Source organism: Macaca fascicularis, chromosome 3 (assembly GCF_037993035.2).
Source record: "Macaca fascicularis isolate 582-1 chromosome 3, T2T-MFA8v1.1".
Classification (NCBI taxonomy): Eukaryota; Metazoa; Chordata; class Mammalia; order Primates; family Cercopithecidae; genus Macaca; species Macaca fascicularis.
The window spans coordinates 85727191-85751821 of record NC_088377.1 but is presented as its reverse complement, the minus strand read 5'-3'; the positions used below and the strand labels follow the sequence as shown (position 1 = coordinate 85751821).

Genomic DNA, 24631 nt, shown 5'->3' with positions numbered 1-24631 from the left:
GCTACTCGGGAGGCTGAAATGGGAGGGTGGTTTGAGCCTGGGAGGCAGAGGTTGCAGTTAGCCGAGATCACACCACTGTACTCCAGACTGGATGACAGAATGAGACCCTGTCTCAAAAAGAAAGAAAGGCTGGGCATGGTGTCTCACATCTGTAATCCCAGCACTTTGGGAGGCTGAGGTGGGCAGATCACCTGAGGTCAGGAGTTCAAGACCAGCCTGCCCAACATGGCAAAACCTCGTCTCTACTAAAAATGCAAAAAATTAGCCAGGCGTGGTGGCAGGTGCCTATAATCCCAGCAACTTGGGAGATTGAGGCAGAAGAATTGCTTGAACCCAGGAGATGGAGGTTGCAGTGAGCAGAGATCATGCCACTGCACTCCAGCCTGGGCAACAAGAGCAAAATGCAGTCAAAAAACAAAAAAAACAAAAAAAAAAAGAAAGAGAGAGAGAAGAAAGAGAGAAAGAAAGAAGGAAAGAAGTGCTATTGCCACTCTGAGTGAAACTTGGTCAAAAAACAAAAAAAAAGAAAGAAGAAAGAGACAGAGAAAAAGAGGAAGGAAGGAAGGAAGGAAGGAAGGAAGGAAGGAAGGAAGGAAGGAGGAAAGAAGTGCTATTGCCACTCTCTATCACTCTATCACAGTACAATTTTATTTATGGATTTCAAACCATCAATTACTACCTTGTTTGTACATCCTGAAAATGTCAGCTCCGTAATAACATAGATCCTGCCTGTCTGTTGTGTTCACCTCTGTATCCCTAGCACCTAGAACCAAACCAGTATAAATATTTGTTGAATGAGGCTGGGCGTGGTGGCTCATGCCTGTAATCCTAGCACTTTGGGAGGCTGAAGCTTCGAATTGCCTGAGCTCAGGAGTTTGAGACCAGCCTGGGCAACATGGCGAAACCCCATCTCTACTAAAAATACAAAAAATTAGCTGGGCATGGTGGCGGGCTCCTGTAATCCCAGCTACTTGGGAGGCTAAGGTGCAAGAATTGCTTGAACCTAGGAGGCAGAGGTTGCAGTGAGCCAAGATTGTGCCACTTCACTCCAGCCTGAGCAATGGAGTGAAACTCTGTCTCTAAAAGCAAATGAAAAAACAAACAAATATTTGTTGAATGAATATGGAATGTATACTTTAATGAAAAATCATACTGAGCAAAAGTTATGGGATGTAGTAAAGGCAGTATTCAAAGGGAATTTATAGTTGTAAACGTCTACATTTAAAGATCATGTGTAAAATTTGTGATAGTGGAAATGAAGAAAGATATCAAATCAATAACCTAAATTTATACCTTGAAGAACTTGAAAAAGAGCCAACTAAACCCCAAACTAGCAAAAGGAAGGACATAATAAAGATTAAAGTAGGGATAAATAAAAGAGGATAGAAAAACAATAGAGTCAATGAAAGCAAAAGTTGGTTCTTTGAAAAGATCAACAAAATGAACAAACCTTTCCCTACACTAACACAGAAAAAAGAAGACACAAATAACTAAAATCAGAAATGAAAGTGGAGGCATTATCAACCTTACAGAAATAAAAAAGATAAGAGAATTTTATACAAAATTACATACCGAGGGGTGTGATGGCTCACACCTATAATCCCAGCACTTTGGGAGGCCAAGGCAGGCAGATCACCAGAGGTCAGGAGTTGGGAGACCAGCCTGGCCAATGTGGTGAAACCATGTCTCTACTAAAAATACAAAAACTAGCCAGGCGTGGTAGCAGGCGCCTGTAATCCCAGGTACTTGGGAGGCTGAGGCAAGAGAATCGCTTGAACCTGGGAGGCGGAGGTGGCAGTGAGACGAGATCGTGCCACTCTACTCCAGCCCGGGTGACAGAGCGAGACTCTGTCTCCAAAATAAAAATAAAAATACATAAATAAATAAAAATACAAAAATCAGCTGAGTGTGGTGGTGCGTACCTGTAATCCCAGCTACTCGGGAGGGTGAGGCAGGAAGATAGCTTGAACCCAGGAAGTAAAGGTTGCAGTGAGCCAAGATCACGCCATTGCACTCCAGCCTGGGCAGCAGAGTGAGACCCTGTCTCAAAATAAATAAATAAATAAAAATAAAAAAATTAGCTGGGTGTGGTGGCAGGCACCCGTAATCCCAGCTACTTGGGAGGCTGAGCCAGGAGAATCCCTTGAACCTGGGAGGCGGAGGTTGCAGTGAGACAAGATTATGCCACTGCACTGCAGCCTGGGTAACAGAGAAAGACTCCATCTCAAAAAAAAAAAAAAAAAAAATTACATAGCAACAAGTTCGATTAATTTAGATGAACTGGACAAATTCCTAGAAATATACAAATTACCTAAAGTGACAAAGTCCAGGAATAGTTTCCCTAGTAAATTCTACCAAACGTTTAAAGAATAATTAACACCAATCCTTCTTTTTTTTTTGGGAGACGGTGTCTTGCTCTGTCACCCAGGCTGGAGTACAGTGGCACGATCTCAGCTCACTGCAACCTCTGCCTCCTGGGTTCAAGCAATTCTCCTGTCTCGGCCTCCCAAGTAGCTGGGATTACAGATGCCTGCCACCACACCTGGCTATTTTTGTATTTTTAGTGGAGATGGGGTTTCACCATATTTTCAGGCTGGTCTCGAACTCCTGACCTCAGGTGATCCACCCTCCTCGGTCTCCCAAAGTGCTGGGATTACTGAACCACTTTGCCCGGCCAACACCAGTCCTTCTTAAACTCCTCCAACACACTGAGGAGCGGGAACATTTCCTAACTCATTCTATGAAGCCAGTATTAACCTAATACGAAAGCCATTTAAAGACATCACAAGAAAACAAACCAATATCTCTTATAATTCTAGACGTAAAAGTCCTTAACAAAATAGCAGCAAACCAAATCCAACAGCATAGTAAGAGGATTATATGTAGCTGGGGGCATGGTGGCTCATGCCTGCATTCCTAGAACTTTGGGATGCCAAAATAGGGAGATCACTTTGAGATCAGGAGTTCAAAACCGGCCTGGGCAACATGGCAAAACCGCATCTCTACAGAAAATACAAAAATGAGGCAGGCATGCTAGCTTGTGCCTGTGGTCTCAGCTACTTGGGAAGCTGAGACTGGAGGATCGCTTGAGCTGGGAAGCAGAGGTTGCAGTCAGCCAGGATTGTGCCACTGCACTCCAGCCTGGGTGACAGAGCAAGGCTCTGTCCCAAGAAAAAAAAAAAAAAACAAGAGGACTATACACCATGACCTAGTGGATTTTAGCCATGGATGCAAGATTGAACCCAGGAAGTAGAGGTTACAGTGAGCCAACCTCACAGTGAGCTCTGTGAAGCAGGTCCGCTGTGCACTGGTTACCACTTCAGCCTACTGCCTCTTGGGCTGCACTTTTACTACTTTCCTGAATCCAGTGAGGCAGAACACTCTGCCTCACATACACAATCAGTCACATGAAACAGGTTTACTATTTATAGATAGGCAGCAAGGGACAACGGCAGCCTAGGATTCAAGTTGAGCCAGTACCCCAAGGTTCAGGAAGGCTGCTTGAGGCAGTTAAGTCTCATCTGTACCTGCGCCACTTGCACCACAGTTGAGAGACCCCAGAAAGTAGTCGGCCAAGGGTTTTATATCCCAGGGACCACATGAAACACTGGGCTAAAGCACTAAAGGACATCCTGTTTCAAGGGGAAACTGGAATACAGCCCAGGCTGTTCCAGCCAATTCCCCCCATCTCAGGATGTTGCAGTACCAGCCCATTCTACAGTTACTCTTGAAAACTGTAAGTGAGAAAGTGGGGAGAACTGGATCAGTTCAAGCCCACCCAGAGACCTGTCCTGCAGGTTCAATGTAAGAAAATCAATTCATGGCCAAGCATGGTGGCTCATGCCTGTAACTGTAACTCTGGGAGGCCGAGGCGGGCAGATCACTTGAGCTCAGGAGTTTGAGACCAGCTTGGGCAACATGGTGAGACCCCATCTCTACAAAAAATATTTTAAAAATCAGCCGGATGTGGTGGGGTGTGCCTGTAGTCTCAGCTACTCAGGAGGCTGAGATGGGAGAATCACCTGAGCCTGGGAGGTGGAGGCTCCAGTGAGCCATGATCATGCCACTGCACTCCAGCCTGGAGGACACAGTGAGACCCTGTCCAAAAATAAAGAGAGAGAGAGAGAGGGGGAGGGAGGGAGGGAGGGAAAGAAGAGAGGGAGGGACGGAGGGAAGGAAGGGAGGGAGGGAGGGAGGTGAGAAAAAGACAAAGAGAAAGAAAAGAGGGGAGGGAGGGAAAGGGAGGGGAAGGGGTGAAGGGGAGTAGAGGGGAAGGGGAAAGGGAGGGGAGAGGAGGGGAGTGGGAAGGGAAGGGGAGAGGGGAGGGGGAGACAAAGGGGGGAGGGGGAAGAAAAGGGGGAGGGGGAGGCAGGTGGATCACCTGAAGTCAGGAGTTTGAGGCCAGCCTGACCAACACGGTGAACCCTGTCTCTAATAAAAATACAAAAATTAGCTGGGCGTGGTGGCATACGCCTGTAATCCCAGCTATGGAGTTTGAAGCAGAAGAAACGCTTGAACCCAGGAGGCAGAGGTTGCAGTGAGCCGACATCATGCCATTGCACTCCAGCCTGGGCAACACAGCGAGACTCCGTCTCAGAAAGAAAAAAAAAAATCAATTCATGCTGGCCAGGTGCGGTGGTGCACACCAGTGATTCCAGCACTTTGGGAGACCAAGGCAGGGAGTGGGGGGATCACTTGAAGTCAGGAGTTCAAAACCAGCCTGGGCAATGTAGCAAGATACTGTGTCTACTTAAAAAAAAAAAAAAAAAAAAAGCCAGGCACAGTGGCTCACGCCTGTAATCCCAGCACTTTGGGAGGCCGAGGCAGGCGGATTACCTGAGGTCAGGAGTTCAAGACCAGCCTGGACAAGACGGTAAAACCCTGTCTCTACTAAAAATACAAAAATCGGCCGGGCGTGGTGGCGGGTGCCTGTGATCCCAGCTACTCGGGAGGCTAAGGCAGAGAATTGCTTGAACCCAGGAGGCAGTGGTCACAGTGAGCCGAGATCACGCCACTGCACTCCAGCCTGGGCGACAGAGCTAGACTCCGTCTCAAAAAAAAAAAAAAAAATTGAGACAGTGTCTCACTGTGTCACCCAGGATTGAGTGTAGTGGCATGATCATGGCTCACTGCAGCCTCGACCCCCAGGCTCTGGTGATCCTCCCATTTCAGCATCCCAAACAGCCGATACTACAGGTATGTGCTACCAGGCCTGGCTAATTTTTGTAATTTTTTGTAAAGATGGGGTTTCACCACATTGCCTAAGCTGGTCTCAAACGCCTGAGCTCAAGAGATCCACTTACCTCAGTCTTCCAGAGTGTCAGAATTATAGGCATCCGCCACTGTACCCAGCCTAAATTTTTTTTTTTTTTAAATTAAAAAAAAGAGGCCAGGCGCAGTGGCTCACGCCTGTAGTCCCAGCAGTTTGGGAGGCCGAGGCAGGTGGATCACCTGAGGTCAGGAGTCCAAGACCAGCCTGGCCAACATGGTGAAACCCCTCTACTAAAAATGCAAAAGTTAGCCAGGTGTGGTGGTGGGCGCCTGTAATCCCAGCAATTCAGGAGGCTGAGGCAGAAGAATCACTTGAACCCGGGAGGCGAAGGTTGCAGTGAGCCGAGACTGTGCCACTGCACTCTAGCCTAGGTGACAAGAACAAAACTCCGTCTCAAAAAGAAAAAAAAATCCGAGAAGGGCACAGCATTAGGATAAACAGCTAATGCATGTGGGGCTTAATACCTAGGTGATAGGTTGATAGGTGCAGGAAACTACCATGGCACACGTCTACCTATGTAACAAACCTACATGTCCTGCACATGTATCCTGGAACTTAAATTAAGGCTGGGCACGGTGACTCACGCCTGTAATCTCAGCACTTTGGGAAGCCAAGACGGGTGGATCATCTGAGGTCAGGAGTTCCAGAACAGCCTGGCCAACATGGTGAAACCCCATCTCTACTAAAAGTACAAAAAAAATTAACCAGACATGGTGGCAGGTGCTCACAATCCCAGCTACTCAGGAAGCTGAAGCAGGAGAATCACTTGAACCTGGGAAGTGAAGATTGCAGTGAGCTGAGATTGTGCCACTTCACTCTAGCCTGGGTGACAGAGCGAGACTACATCTCAAAAAAAGAAAAATAAAATGTTTAAAATTTTTTTTTTTAAAAAAAGAAAATCAATTAATGTGATATATCACAGGAATAGAAGGGAAAAAAAACACGATTATCTCAAGTAATGAAGAAAAAGCATTTGACAAAATTCAATGCCTTTCATGACAAAAAGAAAACATTCAGAAAACTAGGAATAGGAGGAAATTTCCTTAACATGTTAAAGGGCATCTATGAAAATCCCAGAGCAAACATCACACTCAACAGTGAAAGGCTGAAAGCTTTCCCCTGATTGTTCCACCAATTAGGAACAAGACAAGGACTCCCACTTTCACCACTGTTCTTCAAATTGTACTGGCTGCTCTGGCCAGGGCAATTAGATGAGAAACAGAAACCAAAGGCATCCTAACAGGAAAGGAGGAAGGAAAACTATTTCTATTGACAGATGACTAAATCCTACATACAGAAAATCTCAAAGAATCCACAAGAAGGCTACAAGAGCTAATTAACAATATCAGCAAAGTCACAGGACACAATATCAACACCCAAAAATCTATACGCCAGTAATGAACAACCAGAAAAGGAAATTAAGGCCAGGCACGGTGGCTCACACCTGTAATCCCAGCACTTTGGGAGGCCAAGGCAGACGGATTGGTTGAACCCAGAAGTTCAAGAATAGTCTGGGCAACACGGAGAAACCCCATCTCCACTAAAAATAGAAAATATAGCTGGCTGTAGTGGTATGCACCTATAGTCCCAGCTACTCAGGAGGTTGAGGTGAGAGGATCACCTGACCCTGGGATGCAGAGGTTGCAGTGAGCTGAGATTGCATCAGGCCACTGCACTCCAGCCTGGGCCACAGAACAAGACACTGTCTCAAAAAAAAAAAAACAAAAAAAGGAAAGAAAAAAGAAAAAAAAGAAAAGGAAATTAAGAGAACAATTCCACTTACATATGTATTGGAAAATATAAAGTATCTAGGAATACATTTAACCAAGGAGGTGAAAGACATATACATTGAAAACTATAAAACATTGCTGAAAGAAATTAAAGACAATCTAAATAAATGGAAAGACATCCTATATTCATGGACTGGAAGATTTAGTATTGTTAAGATGTCAGTACTACCCAGTGATCTAGAGATTCAATACAATACCAACCTACCAAGGTCTCAATAGCTGGCCAGGCATGGCAGCTCATGCCTGTAATCCCATCACTAGAAGGCTGAAGCAACAGGATTGCTTAACAGGAGGTTGAAATCAGCCTAAGCAACATACTGAAACCTTGTCTCTACAGAAAATTTTAAAAGTACCTGGTGTGGTGGCACACACCTGTAGTCCCAGCTACTCAAGAGGCTGAGGCAAGAGAATCCCTTGAGCCCAGGAGTTCAAGGCTGCAATGAGCTATGACCCTATGATCATGCTACTGTACTCCAGCCTGGGTGACAGAGAGAAACCTGGTCTCTAAAAACAAACAAAAAACCCAACAGCCTTTTTTGCAGAAATGGAAAAGCAAATTCTTAAAATCATATGAAATTTTAAGGGGCCTTGAGTAGACAAAACGATCTTGGAAAAGAACAAAGCTGAAGAACTGACATTTCCTGATTCCAAAACTTACTACAAAGGTATAGTAATCAAAACAGTGTGGTACTTAGAATAAACAGATTTTCCTAAAAACAAACAGCGTGGTACTGGCATAAGGATAGACATACAGATCAATGGATGGAATCAAAGTGAGAGTTCAGAAACAAACCCAGGGCTTGCTTCAGCAGCACATATACTAAAAGTGGAACGATACAGAAATAAACCCAACATCTATGGTTAACTGATTTTCAAAAAGGGTGCCAAGTCCATTCAATGGAAAAAGAATAGTCTTTTAAACAAATGGTGCTGGAACAATTGGAGTCCTACGTGTAAAAGCATGAAGTTGGTCTGGGTGTGGTGGTTCACACCTGTAATCCCAGTGCTTTGGGAGGCTAAGGCAGAAGGACTGCTTGAACCCAGAAGTTTGAGACCAGACTGGGCAACATAATGAGACCCTTGTCTCAAATACAATAAAATTAAAATAAAAAATAAAATATAGAATAAAATAAAATAGCCACATGTGGTGGCATGCATCTGTATTACTAGCTACTTAGGAGGCTGAGGTAGGAGGATCACTTGAGCCCAGTTCAAGGCTGTAGTGAGTTATGATCATGCCAACTGCACTCCAGCCTGGATGACAGGGAGAGGCCCTGTCTCAGAAAAAAAACAAAACAAAACAAAACATGAAGTTGGATCCCTACTGCAGTCACATAGAAAAATTAACTCAAAATAGGTAAACAATCTAAATATGAGCTAAAACCATAACCTCATAGAATAAACATAAGGGTAAATTTTCACAACCTTAGATTTGGCAATGGATTCTTAGATATGACATAAGCAACATCAAAATTAAAAACTTTCAGCCAGGCGTGGTGGCTCATGCCTGTAATCCCAGCACTCTGAGAGGCCGAGGCGGGCGGATCATGAGGTCAGGAGATCGAGACCATCCTGACTAACACGGTGAAACCCCGTTTCTGCTAAAAATACAAAAAATTAGCCGGGCGTGGTGGCGGGCGCCTGTAGTCCCAGCTACTCCGAAGGCTGAGGCAGGAGAATGGTGTGAACCCGGGAGGCAGAGCTTGCAGTGAGCCTAGATCATGCCACTGCACTCCAGCCTGGGCGACAGAGCCAGACTCTGTCTCAAAAAAAAAAAAAAACTTTCAACCTTTTGTGAGTGGTGGCTAGCACTAAGAGAAGCCAAGAAGGCCTGGGGCAAATGTCAAGAACACAAGGTGGTGGGGTGCCTGACCACCCCCAAAAGCTGCACACCAATCCTCTACCCCATGTGAATCTTTGAGCCTCTGGCACTTTGTATCTTAGCTGAAGAAGTCTTGGTGGAAACTGTCTCCAGTGGGTAGGTGATGGAGAACCCTCCCTCTTCAGGTGAAGAGTCTGGGCATCTGGCTGCACTATCCTCCAAGTGGCATCCAAAACCTAAACTGGGAACGTGGGTCCTGACCTGGTGGACACCACCACCTGGTGACAGAGTACTGGGCGCATTCCATTCAGATGAGGAAGATGAAGGAGATTGCATCAGAAAGTGCCATCGGTCAGCGATCAATTCCACCACTTCACCCTCAAGTTCCTTCTGCCCCACTAGTCCTGCCATGCCAGCATGAACCACACTTTGCTAACAAGAGACCCAATACCTTCTCTAGGTGCAGAGTCCTCTCCACCCCCAAGACAGTCCAGATAAACTCCTTAGGAACAACAACAAAAAAAAATTAAAAACTTTTGTTCATCAAAGGACATCGTCAAGAGATAAAGAGAGGCCCGGCACATTTGAGAGGCTGACGTGGGAGGATCTCTTGAGGCCAGGAGTACAAGAACGGCCAGGGCAACAAAGCAAAACCCTGTCTCTACAAAAAATAACAATATCGGCCGGGTGCAGTGGCTCACGCCTATAATCCCAACACTTTGGGAGGCTGAGGCGGGTGGGAGGTCAAGAGATCAAGACCAACCTGGCCAACGTAGTGAAACACCGTCTCTACTGAAAACACAAAACGTAGCTGGGTGTGGTGGTGCATGCCTGCAGTCCCAGCTACTCAGGAGGCTGAGGCAGGAGAATCGCTTGAACCCAGGAGGCAGAGGTTGCAGTAAGCCAAGATCGCACCACTGCACTCCAGCCTGGTGACAGAACGAGACTCTGTCTCAAAATAAATAAATAAATAAAATAACAATATTAGCTGGGCGTGGTGGTGTGCACCTGTGGTATGGTCCCAGCTACTCAGGAGGCTGAGGCAAGAGGATCACTTGAGCCTAGGAGATCAAGACTGCAGTGAGCCATGATCACACACCACTGCACTCCAGCCTAGGTAACAGAGTAAGACCCCGTCTCAAAACAAGCAAGCAAACAAACAAAAAAGAAATGAAAACCTACAAATTAGATTTAATATCCAGAATATACAAAGTACTTCTATAACTCAATAATAAGAAAACCCAATTTAAAAATGGGCAAATGACTCAGATGGACAGCTCTCCAAAGAAAATATACAAATGGACAAGCAGCACATGAAAATACGCTCAACATCATTAGCCATTAGGGAAATGCAAATCAAAACCACAATGAGCCATGGATGGTGGCCCACACTTGCAGTCCCAGCCCAGGAGTTCAAGGCTGCAGTGACCTCTGATTGTGCTCATGCACTCCAGACTGGGTGGCAGAGTGGGACTCTACCTCTAAAAAATAATAATTTCTAAACCACAATGAGATACCAACTCATACCTATTTATTATAGTTGGCTGTAATAAATTTTTTTTTAGAGATGGGGTCTTGCTATGTTGCCCAGCTGATCTTAAACTCCTGGCCTCAAGCAATCCTCCTGACTTAGCCTCCCAAAGTAGTGGGATTACAGGCATGAGCCATTACACCTCACCAAATGTTTTCTTTGGGGAGTGGGGAAGTGGGAGAACAGGGTCTTGCTCTGTGCCCAGGCTAGAGTTCTGTGGCATGATCATAGCTCACTGCAACCTCAAGCTCCTGGGCTCAAGCAATCCTACTGTCCTAGCATTCCAAATAGGCAGGACCACAGGCATGTGTCACCACTCCTAATTTTTTTTTTTTTTTTTTTTTCTGTAGAGACAAAGTCTCATTGTGTTGCTGAAGCTGATAATCCTCCTAATTTGGCCTCTTAAAGTGCTGGGATTACAGGAGTGAGGCACCATGACTGACTGATAATAATTTTTTAAAAAATAGAGACAGTAAAAAAAAATAGAGACACACCTGTAATCTCAACACTATGGGAGGCTGAGGCAGCAGGATCGCTCGAGGCCAGGACCTCGAGACCAGCTTGGGCAACACAGCAAGACCCTGTCTCTAAAAAAAATAGAAAAAATTAGCCTAGCATGGTGGTGCGTGCCGGTTGTCCCAGCTACTCAGGAGCGTGAGCTGAGAGGATTGCTTTAAGCCCCGGAGGTTGAGGCTGCAGTGAGCTGTGATTGCACCACTGCACTACAAACTGACACCTTGTCTCAAAAACAAACAAACAAACAAAAAAGGTGTGGTCACTGTGGGAATTTATCACTTCCTGAAAAAGCTAGACGGAATTCCCATATAACCCAGCAATTACACTCCCAGGTATACAGGCAAAAGAATTATAAACAGGTGTAACCACAGGACCAGTTCAATCTGGTTCAGCTTTTTTTTTTTTTTTTGAGATGGAGTTTTGTTCTTCTTGCCCAGGTTGGAGTGCAAAGGCGGGGTTTTGGCTCACTGCAACCTCCGGCTCCTGAGTTCAAGCGATTTTCCTGCCTCAGTCTCCCAAGCTGGGATTACAGGCACCCACCCATGCGTGGCTAATTTTTTTGTGTTTTTAGTAGAGATGGGGTTTCACCCTGTTGGCCAGGCTCATCTCGAACTCCTGACCTCGGGTGATCCACCCACCTCAGTCTCCCCAAGTGCTGGGATTACAAGTGTGAGCCACCACGCCCAGCCTGGTTCAACTTTTATCAGTAACAAAATGATGAGTTGTTTTTCAGTTATAATAGATCCCCAGGCTGCAAGTCATGTAACCTGAGCATGCCCAGATGAATCAAGCGTGCCTGATAACTGACCCTGGTGTCGGTGGGAACACAAAAGTCAACCATAGGCATGACTTAAGCACTCAAATGGAGAAATGGACACCAAATTAGGAAGCATGGGGCGTCCTGTTTTGCTGCAATATGAACTCAAAGATCCAGCATTGCCTCTTTGCATGACCCAAACAGATCATGCCTTGTTGTATTTTCCCATTTCCCTCATAGTTGCTCTTTGCCTATAAAACCTGCCCCCAGATTCCATCTCGGGGAGACAAATTTGAGTGTTGCCTCTGGTTTCCCTGCTGGTCGACCTTACAATAAAGCCTTTTCTCAAAAGCTGATGACATAGTATTGGCTTCTATGTGTGTCTAGCAGTGAGCCCATTGCTTGGTAACACAATTGGCTCAAACATTTATAAGCCAATGTTCATTGCAACATTATTCAAAATAGCAACAAAGCAGAAATAACCCAAGTGTTCATAAACAGATGAATGAATAAACAAAATGTGGTATATACATACAATGGAATATTATTCAGCCATAAAAAGAAATGAAGTTCTGGCCAGGTGTGGTGGCTCACGCCTGTAATCCCAGCACTTTGGGAAGTCGAGGTGGGTGGATCACTTGAGGTCAGGAGTTCAAGACCAGCCTGGCCAACATAGTGAAACCCAATTGCTACTAAAAATACAAAAAATTAACTGGGTGTGGTGGCAGGCGCCTATAATCCCAGTTACTTGGGAGACTGAGGCAGGAGAATTGCTTGAATCTAGGAGGCAGAGGTTGCAGTGAGCTGAGATGGCACACTGCACTCCAGCCTGGGCAACAAGAACAAAACACCATCCCTAAATAAATAAATAAATAAATAAATATAAAATAAAATAGCCAGGCATGGTGGAGCGTGCCTGTAGTCCCAGCTACTTGGGAGGCCGAGGCATCAGAATTACTTGAACCTGGGTGGCGCAGGCTGCAGTGAGCTGAGATGGTGCCACTGTCCTCCAGCCTGAAACTGAGGGAGATCGTGTCTCAAAAATAAAATAAAATAAAATAAAAAGAAATGAAGTTCTGGGCCAATGCTACAACATGGATAAACCTTGACAACCCCATGCTCAATGAAACAAGGTGGACACAAAAAGACATATACGGTATGATTCCACTGACATAAGGTAATTGAGTAACCAAATGTATAGAGACCATATAATAGAGGTTACCAAAGGAGAGAAGGACAGGAGGAGAGGGGGACATAGGAAGTTATTGCTTAATGGTTACAGAGTTTCTGTTTCAGGTGATGAAAAAGTTTTGGAAATAGAGTGATGATGGTTGCACAATATTGTGAATGTAATTAATGCCACTGAATTATACACCTAAAAATGGTTAAAATGGCATTTAAAAAAAAATACAGTATCTTGCTCTCTGGTCCAGGCTGGAGTGCAGTGGTACAATCATAGCTCACTGCAGCCTCAATCTCTCAGGCTGAAGAGATCCTCCTCCTGCCTCAGCCTCCTACAATTAGCTGAGACTACAGGTGAGTGCCACTACACCTGGCTAATTTTCTTGATTTTTAGTAGAAATGAGATCTTGCTGTGCTCTCCAGGCTGATCTGGAACTCCTGAGCTCAAGTGATCATCCCGCCTCCACCTCCCAAAGTGCTGGGATTACAAGTGTGAGCCATTGCACCCAGCTGCAAATTTTTAGTACATGCATTTTTACCGTATTACAAAAAAAAAAAAAAGGAAAAAAGAATACTGAAGTTTATACCCTGGTCTCTTACCTTCTTCCAGTCTCTAGATCCTTGTCATATACATTAGCCTAAGTTTGTTCTATCATAAGCACTTATACGCCCCCTTTTTGGGTGTGTGTGTTTGTTTTTTGAGACGGAGTTTCTCGCTCTTGTTGCCCAGGTTGGAGTACAATGGCATGATCTCGGCTCACTGCAATCTCCACCTCCCGGGTTCTAGCGACTCTCCTGCCTCAGCCTCCTGAGTAGCTGGGATTACCAGCTACTGCGCCACCACGCCCAGCTAATTTTTGTATTTTTAGTAGAGATGGGGTTTCACCATGTTGGTCAGGCTGGTCTCGAACTCCCAACCTTAGGTGATCCGCCCGTCTCCACCTCCCAGAGTGCTGGGATTACAGGTATGAGCCACCACACCCGGCCTATACTCCCCATTTAAAACACAAAAAAACACCTCTTTGACTTTTCCCTTTTATAAGTCGCTTTAAGTCTATATCATACCCACCTGTGGGTGGCATAGCTTTGGTCTGAATACTGGCCCAATTGAGATATCTGTGTTCTCTATGGGACTATCGTGCTTGATGGATCGCTGTTCCTCGTCACCCCAATATCTGCTGCTGTGTGCCACATGACAAAATCCTTGTCTTTAAGTAGTTATCTACTTGGGAAAATATATTCAGGAGAACATTCAAGACAGTCTGCAACAGCGTTTCCCTAATGTCAGTTATTTGGATGCTGCCTTCCTATACTAGTATCTACAATGGTTAACATCTTCTTTAAATAGAACCATTTATTGGAAAAAATTTTTAATGTAAATAAGAAAACCAGTATTACCTGCCACAAATAACAAAGATAAACTGTCCAAAATCATGAATACAAAGCAGTTTAAGGTCTAGCTTTATATAATAATATTGCCCACTGAAAGCTTTGAGCCTAAAGTCTGATCTCTATCTAAAAGGGAAAGAAGAAAAGGTGAGGTTAAAGACATGAATATGAAATGAGGTTTTCTCCTGGCTGTAAGACTGAACAAGTGCAAGGGGCTTTCTCAATATGTGAGTGAATATAATTTGCGATATTATTTAATCAATTCTGAGATACTTTTCCCCCAATTTTATTACTTTTATTATTATTATTATTATTTTGAGACTGATTCTCACTCTGCCGCCCAGGCTGGAATGCAGTGACGCGATCTCGGCTCACTGTAACTTCTCCCTCCCAGGTTCAAGGTATTCTCCTGCCTCAGCCTCCCGAGTTGCTAGGACTACAGGCGCCCGCCACCACGCCCGGCCTTTTAAAATTTTTGGTAGAGACTGGGTTTTGCCCTGTTGGCCAGGCTGGTCTCGAACTCCTGACCTCAAGTGATCTGCCCGCTTCGGCCTCACAAAGTGCTGGGATTACAGGCTTGAGCCACCGCGCCCGGCCTTTCCCCAAATTTTAATACTTTAAAATAGGGAACATCTTACAATCAACAGGTTGTGACAGGTTAATTAGCCGCGTTTTATCTTTGATAGGTAGCTCTAAAGTCAAGACAACTCGGGCAAGATCCCGGGCAAGATTCCAGCACTGCCTATTGTCATTTGTAGACCGGGGACAGGAATACCTATCTCACAGGCTGTTACACAATAGCGCCGGTGAAGCGCTTGTCACAAAGCCTGACCCAGGACAATCTCAAAAACGGAGATTCTGTTATTTAAATTGTTTATTTTTGTGCGCTAAGTTTCACATCAACCCAACTGTCTCTTGATAGGTTCCTACCAGGCACTAGAGATATGTTTTAGAAATTACTTATGATCGTAGAAGCCGCTGGAAGTCCATAAACTCAATCTCATCGCTCTAGCGGAGCAAACAGCTGCGCTCCCGCCGGCCCAAGCTTCCGCAACTGCGTAGTCGGCGCTGTGACGTCCGGCGCGGCTCTGTGACGTCACGAATCGGTTCACTGTAAGAGGGGAGGGCCTTCTTCTCCAGGGGAGGGCTACGTGTTGACGCCATACGCCAGGGCGGGGCCGAGAGTTTAGAGCCCCGGAGTGGGGTGTCGGCGCCTCATTCGGGTGGAGCTGAGCCGGAGACAGGTAACCTTGCGCTGTCGCTGCGCCCGTCTCAGTGCTGGGTAGCGCGGCGCTTGGCGGCCCGGGGTTGGAGATCGCGGTAAAGGGCGAGGCCGCCGCGCCCTTGGTGCTGCGGGTGCCGCGGTGACAGGGGAGTGGAGCTGGATGGAGTGGGGCTGACGGAGGGTGGTAGGAGGGACGGGACCTGATGGATGGCCGTGGTAGCCAATGGCGCCGCGGGGCCCGCCCGGCGGGCGGAGATTGGCGGGTACGAGCGCGCTCCGAGGTCGCGCGGGGCGCGGAGCGACGCGCCATTGGCGGTGGTAGAGCGAGGGGCGGGCGCGGCGGCGGATGTGAGGGAGAGGGCGGTGCGTCCGCAAGGGTGACCCCCAAGGTCGCCGCGGGCGTCACGTGGGCAGGCGGCTCTCCGGCGGCGTCCTTCCCGACCGGGACGCACTCTCCTTCCCGCCTGTGAGGACCGCGTCGCTTTGTCCGAAAGATAGTGTGGCCTGCTCGAGTCGCGTCGGAGCATCTAGCCTTGGGGTGGCCCTGGGTGGGACTGCCTGTTTAGATTACGGCGCAGACCTTGGCCCCGCCCCCACACCTGCTGCCCAAAGTTAGGACGAACAGATTGACTGAGATGAAGCTTGTTTTCCGTAGAAACATCTTTCAAGCACCATTTTCCCTCGAAAATGTATCAGACCATGGATATGAGTTTTAACCTACTGAGATTTAATAGAAAACTTGCCGTGCCCTCGCCCTGACCCGAGTGCGTCCCACCTGCCATCCCCATCCCTTTGCCCAGAATATAGGACTTCGTGTTAGGGTTTCCTTGTGCCATGTCTTGCAGTCCGTACCCTGAGGCTGATTTCCAGGTACACTGCTCTGAACAGCTGGGTTTAGGATGGGTGGCATAGGATAAAGCCTTTTTGTATAAGGCAGCGTTAGTTGCAACAAACTGTACTTTGCCGTGTAGACCTAGGATAGTATATACCACTATTGTAGTTTTGTAAATTAGCTGAGGACTGGATCTTGGAAAGTTGAATAAAGGTCACTGTATGCTCATTTTTTTTTGTTGTTGTCTTGTTTTGTTTGAGATGGAGTCTCACCCTGTCGCCCAGGCTGGAGTGCTGTGGCATGATCTCGGCTCACTGCAACCTCTGCCTTCCTGGATTCAAGTGATTCTCCTGCCTCAGCCTCCCGAGTAGCTGGTATTACAGGCATGCGCCTGGCTAATTTTTGTATTTTTAGTAGAGATGGGTTTTCACCACCTTGGCTAGGTTGTTCTCGAACTCCTGACCTCTGGTGAGCCACCCGCCTTGGCCTCCCAAGGTGCTGGGATTACAGGCGTGAGCCACTGCACCCGGCCCCTCATTATTTTTTTTTAAGCACACTTTTCACATTTCAGTTACTTTTTCTGTTTAAATAATATCTTTATTGGGATAAAATTCACATACCATGCAGTTCACCCATTTGACGTGCACAATTTCAGCCAGTCGTGGTGGGTCACGTTTGTAATCCCAGCACTTTGGGAGACTGTGGAAGGAATATCGATTGAGCTCAAGAGTTCAAGGACACCACCCTTAGCAACCTAAGTGATACCCTGCATTTACCAAAAATAAAATTCTCAGGGTATGGTGGCATATACCGCATATACCTGTAGTCCCAACTACTCAGGAGGCTGAGGTTGGAGGATGGCATGAGCCAGGGGAGGTCCAAGCTGCAGTGAGCCATTATTGCACCACTACACTCCAGCCTGGGTGACACAGTGAGATCCTGTCTCAACAAAAAAAACAAACCAGGCGCAGTGGCTCACACCTATAATCCTAGCACTTTGGGAGGCCAAGACAGGTGGATCCCCTGAGGTCAGGAGTTTGAGACCAGCCTGGCCAACGTGGTGAAACCCCGTTTCTACTAAAAATACAAAAGTTAGCAGGGCGTGGTGGCATGGGCCGGTAGTCTCAGCGGGAGGCTGAGGCAGGAGAATCACTTGAACACAGGAGGCAGAGGTTGCAGTGAACCGAGATCACGCCACTGCACTACAGCCTGGGGGACAAAGGGAGACTCCAGGTCAAAAAAAAAAAGGAAAGAGAAAACTACAGTATCATCTACTTTTTAGATTTTTAGGTAATTTTTATTTTGAGATCATTGTACAAATTATTGATAAATTTAAGAACAGTAAAATTTTAAGAAATTGTACATAAAAATTTATTCTATGCAGTCAAATAGTACAGAGAGATCCTGTGTTCCTTTCCCACTTCTCTAACATTGTGCAGAACTGTAGTAAATATCACAACCAGATGTTGACATTAGTAAAATTCAAGATACAGAATATTCCCATCATCACAAGGATCCCTTCCATTGCTTTTTTATAGCCACACCCACATCCCTCCCATTCCCAGTCTTTCAACTCCTGACAACCATTGATCTGTTCTCCATTTCCCTAATTTTGGTATATTAAGAATGCCAAATAAAGGGATTCATAGAGCCTTTTGGGATTGGTTTTTTCCACTCAGATTAATTCCCTGGAGAATCATCCAGGTTGTTGCGTGTACCAGTAGTTCATTCCTTGGCCAGGCACAGTGTCTCACGCCTGTAATCCCAGCAACTTTGGGAGGCTGAGGCAGGCAGATCGCTTGAGCCCAGAAGTTCAAGACCAGTCTGAGGAACATAGTGAGACCTCATCTCTACAAAAAAAAAAAAGAAAAAAATAGCCAGATGCAGTGGTGCGTTCCTGTAATCCCAGCTACTCAGGAAGCTGAGGTGGGAGGATCGCTTGAGCCTGGGCTGTAGTGGCTGCAGTGAGCCAAGATCGCGTCACTGCACTCCAGCGTGAGTGACAGAGTGAGAACCTGTCTCAAAAAAAAAAAAAAGAAAAGAAAAGTACTTCATTCCTTTTTATTGAAGCTGGGCTATGGATGTACCACCGTTGGTTTATTTATCCATTAAAAGACATCTTTACTGTTTCCATTCTGTGGCTATTACAAATAAAGCTGCTACAAACCTTCATGTACAGGTTTTTATGTGAACATGAATTGACATTTCTCCAAGATAAATGCCCAGGAATACAATCACTAAGTCATAAGTCGTAGTGCATGTTTAGTTATTAACAAACAGCCAAACTGTTTTCCAGAGAGATTGTACTATTTTGCATTCACACTGGCACTGTATGATCTTGTTTCTCCACATACTTGCCAGCGTTTGGTGATGTTACTTTTTTTATTATAGCCATTCCATAGATGTGTAGTAATGTCTCTTTGTGGTTGTAATGGGCATTTTTCTGATGGCTAATGATGTTGAACATCTTTTCATGTGCTTATTTGACATCTGTCTATTCTCTCTTTTCTTGGAAAAGATAGGATCTTGCTATGTTGCCCAGGCTGGTCTTGAACTCCTGGGATAAACTGATCCTCCTGTCTTGGCCTCCCAAAGTGCTAGGATTTCAGGCATGAGCCACCATACCTGGCCCCTGTATACTCTTGGGTGAAATGTCTGTTCATATATTTTGTCCATTTTGTAATTAGATTGTTCAGTTTTTGTTAACTGTTGAGTTTTGAGAATTTCTAATGTATCCTAGATACCAGCGCTTTGTTGGATATGTAGTTTGCAGATATTTTCATCTTTGTTTGTTTGAGACGGAGTCTCGCTCTGTTGCCCAGGCTGGAGTGCAGTGGTGCGATCTTGGCTCACTGCAACCTCCGCCTCCTGGGTTCAAGCGATTCTTCTTTTTCAGCCTCCCAAGTAGCTGGGACTACAGCCACGTGCCACCACCCCCGGCTAATTTTTTTTGTATTTTTAGTAGAGACTGGCTTTTACTGTGTTAGCCAGGATGGTCTGGGTCTCCTGACCTCGTGATTGACACCCCCTCAGCCTCCCAAAGTGCTGGGATTACAGGCGTGAGCCACCACGCCCAGCCACCTTTCTTTATTATATTTATTTATTATTTTTGAGACAAGGTCTCACTCTGTCACCAGGCTAGAGTAGAGTGGCATAATCACAGCTCACTGCAGCTTCTACCTTCCAGGCTCAAGCAATCCTCCCATTTCAGCCTCCTGAGTAGCTGGGACTGCAGGCACGTGCCACCATGCCTGGCTGTTTTTTTTGTTTTGTTTTGTTTTTTTGAGATGGAGTCTCACTCTGTCGCCCAGGCTGGAGTGCAGTGGTGCGATCTCAGCTCACTGCAACCTCCGCCTCCCGGGTTCAAGTGATTCTCCTGCTTCAGCCTCCTGAGTAGCTGGGACTGTAGGTGCGTGCCACCACGCCCAGCTAATTTTTTTGTGTTTTTAGTAGAGACAGGGTTTCACCATGTTAGCCAGGATGGTCTCGATCTCCTGACCTTGTGATCCACTCACCTCGGCCTCCCAAAGTGCTGGGATTACAGGCGTGAGCCACTGCGCCTGGCTTGTTTTTGTTTTTGTTTTTTGAGACAGTCTCACTTTGTCGCCCAGGCTGGAATGCAGTGTTGTGATCTCAGCTCACTGCAACCTCCACCTCCCAGATTCATGTTATTCTTGCACCTCAGCCTCCTGAGTAACTGGGACTATAGGTGCCTGCCACCACACCTGGCGAATTTTTATTTTTTTAGTTGAGATGGGGTTTCACCATGTTAGCCAGGCTGGTCTCAAACTCCTGACTTCAAGTCATCTGCCCGCATCTGCCTCCCAAAATGCTGGGATAACAGGTGTGAGCCACCGGGCCCAGCCACCTGTCTTTTTTTTTTTTTTGGGGACAGAGTCTCGCTTTGTTGCCCAGGCTGGAGTGCAGTGGCGCGATCTCGGCTCACTGCAAGTTCCGCCTCCCGGGTTCACGCCATTCTCCTGCCTCAGCCTCCTGAGTAGCTGGGACTACAGGCGCCCGCCACCGCGCCTGGCTAATTTTTTTGTATTTTTAGTAGAGACGGGGTTTCACCGTGGTCTCGATCTCCTGACCTTGTGATCCGCCCGCCTCAGCCTCCCAAAGTGCTGGGATTACAGGCGTGAGCCACCGCGCCCGGCCCTGTCTTTTTTTTTTTTAGGGGGGATGGAGTTTTGCTGTTGTTGTGCAAGCTGGAGTGCCATGGCATGATCTGAGCTCACTGCAACCTCCACCTCCCGGGTTCAAGTGATTCTCCTGCCTCAGCCTCCCAAATAGCTGAGATTACAGGCATGCGCTGCCACGCCCGGCTAATTTTGTATTTTTAGTTGAGACAGGGTTTCTCCATGTTGGTCAGGCTGGTCTCAAACTCCCAACCTGGGGTGAACTGCCTGCCTCAGCCTCCCAAAGTGCTGGGATTACAGGCATTTTTTTTTTTTCTTTTCTTTTCTTGTATATAATGCACTATTTCTCTCTGGCTTCCTTCAAGGTTTTTGTTGTTGTTGTTTTTGGGGGGGGGTTGTATCGAGTTTTCTGAATTTGTTTATGATGTGTCTTGGTGTGCATTTATTTGGGTTTATTCTGCATGGGGTTCTTTATGCCTTTTTGCCAAATTTGGGAGATTTGTAGCCATTATTTCTTTGAATGTTTTTCCAGCCCCTTCTTATGCCTTCGTCTGGGACTCCGATGACATAAATATTAGATCTTTTGTTATTTTCCTGAGGCCTTGTTCTGTCTTCAAGTTCAGTGATTTCCTCTGTCTTCTTTATTCTGCCATTTAACCCATGCTTAAGTTTTTTTTCTTTTGCTTAGTGCATTTTTCAGTTCTGAAATGTCTATTTTATTCTCTACATCTTCTCTTTGCTGAAACTTTTTCATTTGTTTCAAGCATGTTCATAGTTGCTCGTGGAAGCATTTTGAGGATGCCTCTTTTAGAATCTTTGTCAGATAATTCTAAGTCTGTGTCATCTTGGTATTGGTGTCTGTAGATTGTCTTTTTTTGTTTTTTTTTTTTTTTTTGAGACGAAGTTTCTCTCCGTCGCCCAGGCTGGAGGAGTGCAGTGGCGCAGTCTCGACTCACTGCAAACTCCCGGGTTCAAGAGATTCTCCTGCCTCAGCCTTCCAAGTAGCTGGGATTACAGGCGTGTGCCACCATGCCAGGCTAATTTTTGTGTTTTTGTAAAGATGGGGCTTCACCATGTTGGCCAGGCTGGTCTTGAATTCCTGACCTCAAGTAATAACACCCACCTCAGCCTCCTGAAGTGCTGGGATTACAGCTGTGAGCCACCACCCCCAGCCAAGATGATCCTGGCCCTTGATGTAAAGAGTGATCTTTGACTTACAACCTGGACATTCTGGGTGTTATGTTATGGACTCTTGATCTTGTTTAAATCTCTAAGTAATGCAGGCTTCCTCTGCTGGGGCAGGGAGGGGCTGCTTCCTCATTGTTGCTGGGTAGGGTGTCTGGGGGAAGGGATTCCTTGTTACTGCTGTATGGCTGTAAGAGTTCCCCATTAGGCCTTGGTGATATCACTCTGCCTGGGAAGGGAGGGGTGCTGCTTCATTACTGCTGGATGGGATTGAAATCCAGACTCCCTGCCTGGTCTCCACTGACTTATCAGGGAGTGAGTTGCGGAGGACTCATTACTCACCAGGTGGGGATGAAAGTCCCTGATCTCTATTCTGACATCAGCTGAGTGGAGTGAGGAAGTTTCCTGTGGAGTTTGGCTGCAGTAGAGCAATTGTTCTTTAAAACTTTAAAAGTGTTCCATCTTGCTGCTCTTTTCCTGGTCCTTTGGCTAGAGAGAACAGGTTTCTTTTTTTTTTTTTTTTTTTTTTTTTTAAGACGGAGTCTCGCTCTGTCGCCCAGGCTGGAGTGCAGTGGCACAATCTCGGCTCACTGCAAGCTCCGCTCCGCCCCCCGGGTTCACGCCATTCTCCTGCCTCAGCTTCCCAAGTAGCTGGGACTACAGGCGCACGCCACCACGCCCGGCTAATTTTTTGTAATTTTAGTAGAGACGGGGTTTCACCATGTTAGCCAGGATGGTCTCGAACTCCTGACCTCATGATCCACCCGCCTCGGCCTCCCAAAGTGCTGGGATTACAGACGTGAGCCACCGTGCCCGGCCAAGAGAACAGGTTTCTGTTTGTAGTTTTCTTTGTCTATACCTATTGGCATTTCTGGATTGTAGGCTTCTCCAGTACCTAGGTCTGAGACATATGAAGCAAAAAGAAAATCAAGGACTCAGTGCTCGGCCAGGTGTGGTGGCTCATACCTATAATCCTAGCATTTTGGGAGTCCAAGATGGGCGGATCACTTGAGGTCAGGAGTTCGAGGCCACCTTGGCCAACATGGGGAAACTGTCTCTATAAAAAATACAAAAATTAGCCACGCATGGTCATGTGTGCCTGTGGTAGTCTCGGCTACTTGGGGGACTGAGGTAGGAGAATTATTTGAGCCCGGGAGGTCCAGGCTGCAGTGAGCCCAGATCATGCCACTACACTCTAGCCTGGGCAACAGAGCAAGACCCTGATAAAAACAACAACAACAACAACAAAAAACTCAATCCTCTTTCCTTGGGTCCTCTGGTTCCTAGCCAGTCTGCTTCCTTCTCTCCACCCTTCAGAGTCTTGTTTTGTCTTAAATGTAGTACCTCGTGTTTTTAGCTATATTTAGCAGGAAACAGACCTTTTATATATGCTTTAATAAGATGTTGAAAAATTGTCCTGCTTTCCATAAAGATTTAATATCAATACCTTTTAAAAGTGCCTATTTATGTACACCCTCCCCTGTCAACCTATTTATACCACTTCAATCATGGGCATCTCTGATGCCATGGGACCACGTCTCGGGGAAGGGGCAGAACAGTCTTCAGACCTATATACTGAAGCATACTCAGGGATCTGATCAGAGAGGTGTCAGTCACTACCAGTGGTGACGGCCCATGATTGGTGAGCTAAAAAAGCTTCTGTGCTAAATGATGGAGACAGCCTACTAATGTTTTGGAAGTTACCAGTTGACCACCACTCCAAATTAGCTAATGTTTAGGTTTAAATATCTTGGAAACTTGAACTTTTTTTTTTTTTTTTTTTTTTTTTTTTTGAGGCAGAGTCTTGGTCTGTCGCCCAGGCTGGAGTGCAGTGGCGTGATCTCAGCTCACTACAAGTTCCGCCTCCTGGGTTCATGTCATTCTCCTGCCTCAGCCTCCTGAGTAGCTGGGACTACAGGTGCCTGCCACCACACCCGGCTAATTTTTTGTATTTTTAGTAGAGATGGGGTTTCATCGTATTAGCCAGGATGGTCTCGATCTGCTGACCTCGTGATTCGCCCGTCTCGGCCTTCCAAAGTGCTGGGATTACAGGCGTGAGCCACCGTGCCCGGCCAGAAACTGGAACTTTTTATATCACTAGTTTGCCTTTTCTTTTCTGCACACACTCCCTCTCTCTCTCTATATATATATCCCTCTCTCTCTCTCTCTCTCTCTATATATATATATATAGAGAGAGAGAGAGAGAGAGAGCGTGTTTTTTTGAGACGGAGTCTCACTCTGTCGTCCACGCTGGAGTGCAGTAGCGAGATCTCAGCTCACTGCAGCCTCCACCTCACAGGTTAAAGCGATTCTCCTACCTCAGCTTCCCAGGTAGCTGGGACTACAGGCGCCCGCCACCATGCGACGCAACTCATTTTTCTGTAGTTTTAGTAGAGGCGGGGTTTCACCATGTTGGCCAGGCTGGTCTCAAACTCCTGATCTCAGGTGATCCACCCACCTTGACCTCCCAAAGTACTGGGATTACAGGCATGAGCTACTATACCCAACCATTTCTTTAGTCGTAGATATATCTTCAAGTTTTCAAAGTGCTTTCATATTTGTGTTACAGTTACAAAAAGACATTATGAGGAGGTTAGGAGTAATTACTGTCTCTACTTTATGGCCCAGGAAAGCTCACATGGTGACTTGGTGTCACGAGGCCTCTGTACTTGCAGGCTCAGTAATTGTTTCCACTAGCAACCGAAAAAAACTTTACAGTTTAAAAGTAATCCTCACTACTTCCCTGTCCCTCAGCTTTTGTGTAATGAGGTGTCACTAGTGAAAGATACTAAATTCTTTGAGATTTTCAGCCAATAAGGGAGAATTGATAGCTGTACTCTGTATATGAGTTCTTTGTATTACTACTAAAAAATAATTGCAGGCATGAGATAACAGCCATAGGTTTGTAGCGAATGTTGTGTTCATGATTCATCAGAAAGATTGAGTCCGAAACTGAAAAAAAGAAAGTGGATGAGTTGTCCTTTAAAATGG

General features: G+C 46.1%; 1 protein-coding gene and 1 long non-coding RNA gene across 16 annotated transcripts in view; one reads left to right on the top strand and one right to left on the bottom strand.

Moving 5' to 3' along the window:
* Nucleotides 1-1922: 1922 nt before the first annotated feature.
* Nucleotides 1923-14067, bottom strand: LOC141409862 (uncharacterized). The gene is made up of 3 exons (XR_012432492.1): nucleotides 13940-14067; nucleotides 10910-11002; nucleotides 1923-2040 (listed from the first exon to the last, which is right to left on the bottom strand). It is a non-coding gene; the product is annotated as an uncharacterized lncRNA (long non-coding RNA).
* Nucleotides 14068-15476: 1409 nt separating this feature from the next.
* Nucleotides 15477-24631, top strand: part of OGDH (oxoglutarate dehydrogenase) — a 94763-nt gene continuing 85608 nt past the window's right edge. For all 15 annotated transcript variants that reach the window (XM_074035095.1, XM_065542018.1, XM_065542020.1 and 12 more), the window contains exon 1: nucleotides 15477-15503. The gene's annotated coding sequence lies outside the window, so the exon portion shown is untranslated. The remainder of the gene's footprint in view (nucleotides 15504-24631) is intronic.